Genomic DNA, 7,881 nt, shown 5'->3' on the forward strand with positions numbered 1-7,881 from the left:
TTAAATCTAAAATACTTTTAATGTAATTTAAAGACAATATCTTTTAAAACAAACTATGATACACAGTGCCTTTAAGGAAAAGATAGCAAAGACGCACAAAAAAATAGATAATTGAAGAAAAGTAATCACATGTGTTATAATTGTTTCATAACCTTTTCATAACGTATGCAACATCGCACTACTTAGATATTTATCCATGAAATCGTGATTGTCTTTCAACAATTACTTTCATTGTCTTCCATTTGTGTCAAATAATGGTTTGCCAAATGACCTTATGATAATTACAGAAAAGGTCATTTGACAATCATTTAATCAGACCAGCTATATTTCCATCAATGAAATTTGATAAGCGAACATATTTCAGTGTATGTATTGTGTTGTAACCATACTCGTGGTGTTAATAATTTTAAAGCGAGATTATACTATTTTTTTATATTCCTTTAAATGATATATTTTGATAAAATATGTTACAATAACACGAAATAGGCAAGACAAATTATACATTCAACACGAATTCCATAAAATGCAGCAAAGACAAATCAGCGCCCCGAGCCGAGTGTGACGAAGATATTTCGTATATATTTCCTACAATAACCGAAGCATTAGTGTTTTTAGTTTGTGTTCGTGTTTCGTATGAATAGATATCGTTGCAGGAATTTTAAATGAACCGTTAAACTAAATTTAGATTCACATCGAACATGCATGATTTACATGCTGGCGAAATCGACTGTACAGACATTTTCGATTTCAGAATTAAATATCTGGCTTATTTCGCATTTTTCGACACATGTTCTTCTTAACTTGTATTTTAATTTATATTGAAAAATTTGTTTAATACGTTTTTTACACATTATTTATTAATTAATAATTATTTGACAAAATCGTATAATCTCGCTTTAAAGCATTACGATAACTTTGCAATCTTACCGCAAACAATTATCACGTGCGTTTTTATGGGTCATGGGTGTTGCTAATTGCGTGTTTCGCTGTATTTGACTTGTAATTTAAAATAATGACGCAAATACATTTTGCTACAATGTTTACCAGAAATGTAACAGGATATTATTTGCTAGGACTGTTGGTCAGACCGCTGTGTAAATTTTGTTCACTTGATCTCAAGGATTCTTTTCAGTCTGGAGTAAAACAACCACATTTCTAGACAAATGAACTGGTCTGTAACGATGAATATCTCAGTAAAATTGTTAACGAAATAAAAATCGCGCTGAATTAATTTTAAAGTAAAATGATGCTTCTATATTTTTAAACAGATTGTGTTGTGGCAATACACATGGGCAAAACATTAATACACATATTGGCAATCTTTGAGCCTACAAACAGGGCGTTGTTGAACTCTTTCAGTGCGGGAACCGAATTGTGAAGGCCTTTGCAAACAGTTTGGATCCAGATGAGACGCCACAAAACGTGGCGTCTCATCTGGATCCAAACTGTTTGCTATTCTGATAGTATTCTTTGAAAAAAATCAAAGAAAATGCTAATTTTAGAAATTCAGCAGACGACATTTTAGCAGACAACAAATTTCCCAGCATGCAAAGGGTTAAGACTAAGAATGGGGGAGGAAAGAGAGGAGCAAAACCTTTTTGTAGGGTTTGAACACTTTGGTAAAACCATTATATATTTGCTTGTTCATGTAATTTCACATGTTGGAAACAAGTGAACGCGTTCAATATTTATTAATGATTAATAATTTGTTAAAGTACTATATCGTTTCTTGTGAGTGTTTAAAGGCAGTAATTGAATTTGAAGCCTAAACATCCATAGTTGATTATACGTCACACCGCTGGCCGTCAATTAAACGAAAAACAACCCACGCAGAGAAACAACAACACCAATATTAGTCATTATTAGTTTGATGCAAACAACCATTTATTTCCACGACAACCAATTAACTTTAATCTATGCCTACACACACGTTGCGATTGTCCATAGATTCAGATTTACAGTGGTTTGCCGCACAAATGCTTCCGACAATGGCGTAGACATGCCATAAAGTCAGATTACATTATAAATCACATTAAAATTACAGTTTATTACTTGCTTTTAACTGTCCAGACGTAAGAAAAATATCCATATGCGTTTTGACAGTTTAACATTCGTATACAATCCAGTACTGAGTGTATATTTTAAAACGAATTTTTCTTGCGGTTAAGCGTCTTTGCTTGATTGATTTAAATACATATTCATTTAGATAAACATTAATGCGGTTAAGCTACGTAAACATTCAGATAGTAATAACAAAACAATTGATGCATTAAAAAAAAAAGACAAAACTGTAAATATTTCAACACTGAATTCTGAAAGGTCTACGTTGACGCGTTAAACAGGATTTAACTAATATTAAATATGCTCGATTTATTTATAGCAAAAACATGTGTTTTTGAAGAATTGAGGATTTTTTGTTTAATGAATTCTTACATCAACGAATACTTTTTCAGAAAATGATAAGATTCTCATTAATTGAAAGTTTAACCACGGCAAGTTAAAAGGAGAAAGTTCACCTTTCTTTGACAATTTACGCACCGGCGATTGAAATGCTTTTCATTACATTATTTAATTATTCATACACGTGAATATCTTACAAATGTCAAACATAGTGGCATGTTTTGCAAGGCGTTGAAACTGTAAGATTAACCCATTTATGCCTAGTGGACTCTCCCATTCTTTTAAATTGGATCATGTTACTCAAAATTATCATGATTATCGATAATTTATATTCATATTTTTTTTTACTTGTAGAATGCCATTTGTTTGGGAAAAGTGTGGTAGAGAGGTCAAAACACAGCCGGGAATCTCCTAACACAAAGCCACCCACGCACGGGAAGGAAAATATTTCTGTTGTGGCAAACCTTTTCTTGTGAGTTTCTATAGAATTGATTGCTACAAAATGTTAAATTTTCAGTGAATTGTTAATTCCAACTAAGGCACTTGTTTAATACACAAAATCGTAAGGATTGTTTGTGCAAGGTGTCATGTGAATATAATTGTAACAAAATTACAAAAAGTGTTATTGAACTTATGGTTGTGTGCTTTTTATCAGGAATGTGTAAACATATTAGAGCGTAACGAGAGTTATTAAATAAGCATAAAGAGATAATACAACATTATTTAAACAAACAGACAAAAGGATCAATAACTTATTTTTCTGTAAAATCATGTATTCGTATCTAAATCCTATTGAGCTATCTTATATATCACGCATGACAATTATTTATTTATTTTTTTAAGTTTTACAGTTTATTTCATGTGTATTTTGTTCTTTTCAGGGAGATAAAAGTATTTTTGGAAGCACCTTCAAGAGACGTTCTGATATCTTGATCAATGAAAAGTTGTCATACATAGTTAATGTTCAAAAGTTTAAAAGACTTTTTGTTTTGTTACCAGATGTTGCAAGTATTACAGTGAAAGAAAACAATCAAAGTACACATTAAATACAAATTTGACAATTCAACAAATTGAACAACATGTATTGTTTATTACTTGGTGCTGTGGTAACAAGATCTTGAAGCCCCTTTCATGACCGGGTCGAATGAGTATTTTCATTAAACATCTTACACTATTTTCAGTTATTCAGATTTCATTTGAAATTGAGTTCATGAAGTTTTAATACAATAAATATGTTTGTTGGAATAATAAACCCCCAAAGCCAAGACTTTTTGCGATGATCATTTGTTACGTGTTAATTAGATCATTCATATGTTTGTATAGCAAGATTTGTTACTTTGCGAATACTGATGTACTTCTTTATGTACTTGGTGCTTTAATTTCTATTGTAACATGTGCATGCTGGTTATAAAGCAATGTTATTATTAATGAAGTGTTTATTTTGATATACTTAAGATATTCATATGGAGATGATATTGGAAACTAAATGAACTTAATAGACCACAAACAATCATCATTGGATTTATATTGTTATTTGTTATGAAACAATTGTTTTATTAACATATATACTCAGATTTTATATTCATCTAATCAATTTCATTAATAACATAGATACAAAACACATAAATATACACAAATATCAATACACACACTTTGTTTTGATTATGCCAAAATACATATTAAATGGTATGTTTGCATAGTTAGTTGAAATAGCTTTCCGTTAACATCACAGAATGAAGCTGGGTCCGTCTCTGTCACTGTGGTTTTGATAATTAACTTGCCACATAACACCTTCCGTGTCTAATCCTTGTCAAGTCTGAAAAACAACAGAAGTAAAACCCATTTTAAAGCACGTGCTTTTACTGTCTTTGTCATTCATTTATAAAAAAAGGACCGAATTTAATAATCAGGCAGAAATATCAATCATGATATTTATTTAAAGACAATAAGTAAAAAAAAAGAAAATATTATAGTTCAACATAACGTGTTTGTTAAAAAAGACCATTGGTTGGATAACAATTACGCAGTGTATTTTATTTAAAATTTATGTTCAAATTGACATAAATTGTTTAAACATTACACAATTACTTCAGTATTCCATCATGTAACATTTGGTTAATTTGATATATTTTCAGTACAGACTGAAGTATATGTTTTAGATTCTTACAAAACTGTGTTCAGATTAAATGCAGAACGTACGGGCAAATTCTTGCATACCACACATAGCATTTCAAAAATGTGTCCCACACATAGCATTATTGCATTTTTATACACAGACTCCGAATCAGATGTATACGCGCAAACATACAATAAATGTAGTTTCTCTATGAAGAATTACAATGTCCGCCCTATTTTTTAAACCTTCAACAATATTATAATGAACGTTTTTGTTGATTGAATAACAAATATACCACACATAGCATTTCACTTTGTGTGTTTTCAAACATGCAGTTGCACTTTTTGGAAAAAATACTTAATTAATTTTGCGCAAACTTAACACAGTTGTGTATTTTGACAATGACCAGGCTCTCGTCTTTGTTTTTTTGAAAATGGTTTTGAATTAATGAAGAAATTATCAGAAACGTACCTGAAGCGATGGTTTGTTGACATCCGATTGTCCCACACATAGCCGAAAAAGTCACGTGGTACAGGCACCTTGTCTTACTTCTTTTCTGAAATCAAGAATCTGTTTAACATATTTCCCTGATGATGACAAACCAATGTAGATGCATTTTGGTATTGACAAGTGAAATTGCATCGGACTCCGTGTTTCCGGCGACCGATGCGTATTGACCGCCGCTGAGCGCAGAATTGTAAGTGTGCGTGTTTTTCCGCCGGGAAAAATGCGGCTTCGTTAGGGGAAACGCCGAATCAATAATCTAACCATTTGAACGTATCAAATTATCCGCGTTCTGAGAAAACTGGGCATAATGCTTGTGCGTAAAGTGTCGTCCCAGATTAGCTTGTGCAGTCCGCACAGGCTAATCAGGGACGACACTTTCCACCGAAACTTGATTTTCGGTAAGGTGGAACTTCCTTGAAACTAAATATACCATAAAAGCGGAAAGTGTCGTCCCTGATTAGCCTGTGCGGACTGCACAGGCTAATCAGGGACGACACTTTACGCACATGCATTAAGCTCAGTTTTCTCAGAACGCGGCTTAAATTATTTTCCTTCATCATAGAGTTTCATTGAAGTACTCTTATAATTTTCCAGCGATGAACGCAGCATGGTATATTTTTGGTTCCTTTGAGCGACAGCTTTTTTTAATGTGCATACCTTTGAAATGCATTTTCCTCGACGTATTATCGGGTATGTTTGGCGGCCTCTTCTTACAAACCATTGCTAAGAAGTTAATTTTGAATCCTCACGCAGGCACTGATACTCGAAAAGAAATTATACAAAAACATCTACATAATAAACATATATACATAAGTGTATACATTATATCCACGCGAACGAATGGTGTACGTAATAACTCTTCTTACGAATTAAACGACTACGAATGCATATAGGTTGCTGTCTGTAAAATGTTAAGAATTATTTCATGGATACAACTACTCGAATGTAAGTATACATGGGCATCCGTACCCCATGTTTCACCATATTAAAATATATATAGACTATTAATATTGTTTAACAGCCTTTTCCATGCAACCTCTTCAATTAACCCATTTATGCCTAGCGTCTAGAAAAAAGGCCTTGGCAAACAGCGTAGACCCAGATGAGAAGCCGCATGATGCGGCGGCTCATCGGGGTCTGCGCTGTTTGTTTAAAGGAATTTATGTTAGAAATATTATAAATATAGAAATAAATTTACTTATAGTGAAATCCATTCCAAAAAATTATTTGTGCGTACAGCATACGTCCTTTTTAATTCCCGAAGGCATAATTACCGTTTGAAGTTTTCCGCAAATACATCAACTGTACCTTGTATGGTTCCGGTAGTGAAGTTCTTCCACGTCCAGAAATGGAAACATAAAGATATTTTAAGAATTCAGATTTTCAGGGAAAGAATATGTATGGCGTTAGAATAGTTGCATGTTAACGCAGCCAATAACCGCTGATTTGATGATCATCCTTATAGCCCCGTCACACCGGACTGGCGTCCTTACGGCGACCTAAGACTGTGTTTCTGGAAATTTTTGATTGTCGTAGTAAGGACGCCAATGACGTTTTCGGTAAAAATGCTGTTTTTCGCCATCCCGTCACACCAGCGTCCTGGTTTATGGTGTTCTAAAGACGCACTGGGGTCGCAGTAGGAACGCCATAGTCGTAGTAGGGTCGCAATAGACGCCGTAAGGACGCAATGAAGTCGCAGTAAGGACGCCATAGTCGTTCTAAGGACGCAATAGACGTACAAAGGACGTACTAAAGTCGCAATAAGGTCGCCGTACGGTCTGTGGGTTTTAGCGGCGACCACACGACGTCCATGGCGACCTTACGGCGACCCTACCACGTCCCAACTACGACTATTGCGTCCTTAACAGAACGCCGTAAAAACGCCGGACTTCGGCGACTACTTTGAACATGTTCAAAGTGGTCGCCGTGGGCTCGCGTCCTGAGCAATTTTCGGCGTCTTCACTGCGTCCTCTTGCGTCCTTACTACGTTCCTCCTGCGTCTATGGCATCCTCACTGCGACCTGGGTCGCCGTAAGAACGCAGTAAGGACGCCAGTCCGGTGTGACGGGGGAAGGCTAGATCTATCCCTATAGGTAACGATCTAATTAAACATAAGCGATATGCTGGTAGATCGACCCGCTTACAGCCTTTTATATTAAACATAAGCGATATGCTGGTAGATCGACCCGCTTACAGCCTTTTATATTAAACATAAGCGATATGCTGGTAGATCGACCCGCTTACAGTCTTTTATATTAAACATAAGCGATATGCTGGTAGATCGACCCGCTTACAGCCTTTTATATTAAACATAAGCGATATGCTGGTAGATCGACCCGCTTACAGCCTTTTATATTAAACATAAGCGATATGCTGGTAGATCGACCCGCTTACAGCCTTTTATATTAAACATAAGCGATATGCTGGTAGATCGACCCGCTTACAGCCTTTTATATTAAACATAAGCGATATGCTGGTAGATCGACCCGCTTACAGCCTTTTATATTAAACATAAGCGATATGCTGGTAGATCGACCCGCTTACAGCCTTTTATATTAAACATAAGCGATATGCTGGTAGATCGACCCGCTTACAGCCTTTTATATTAAACATAAGCGATATGCTGGTAGATCGACCCGCTTACAGCCTTTTATATTAAACATAAGGGATATGCTGGTAGATCGACCCGCTTACAGCCTTTTATATTAAACATAAGCGATATGCTGGTAGATCGACCCGCTTACAGTCTTTTATATTAAACATAAGCGATATGCTGGTAGATCGACCCGCTTACAGCCTTTTACATTTAACATAAGCTGTACCGACGAAAATGACTTCATAAAATTGCGTAAACATAT

General features: G+C 34.9%; 1 long non-coding RNA gene across 1 annotated transcript; it reads right to left on the reverse strand.

The window, feature by feature from the left end:
* Window positions 1–3,916: 3,916 nt before the first annotated feature.
* LOC127865501 (uncharacterized) lies at window positions 3,917–5,368 on the reverse strand. Its single transcript, XR_008042642.1, has 2 exons — window positions 4,988–5,368; window positions 3,917–4,216 (listed from the first exon to the last, which is right to left on the reverse strand). It is a non-coding gene; the product is annotated as an uncharacterized LOC127865501 (long non-coding RNA).
* Window positions 5,369–7,881: the final 2,513 nt, after the last annotated feature.

This window comes from Dreissena polymorpha, chromosome 2, assembly GCF_020536995.1.
Source record: "Dreissena polymorpha isolate Duluth1 chromosome 2, UMN_Dpol_1.0, whole genome shotgun sequence".
Taxonomy (NCBI): Eukaryota; Metazoa; Mollusca; class Bivalvia; order Myida; family Dreissenidae; genus Dreissena; species Dreissena polymorpha.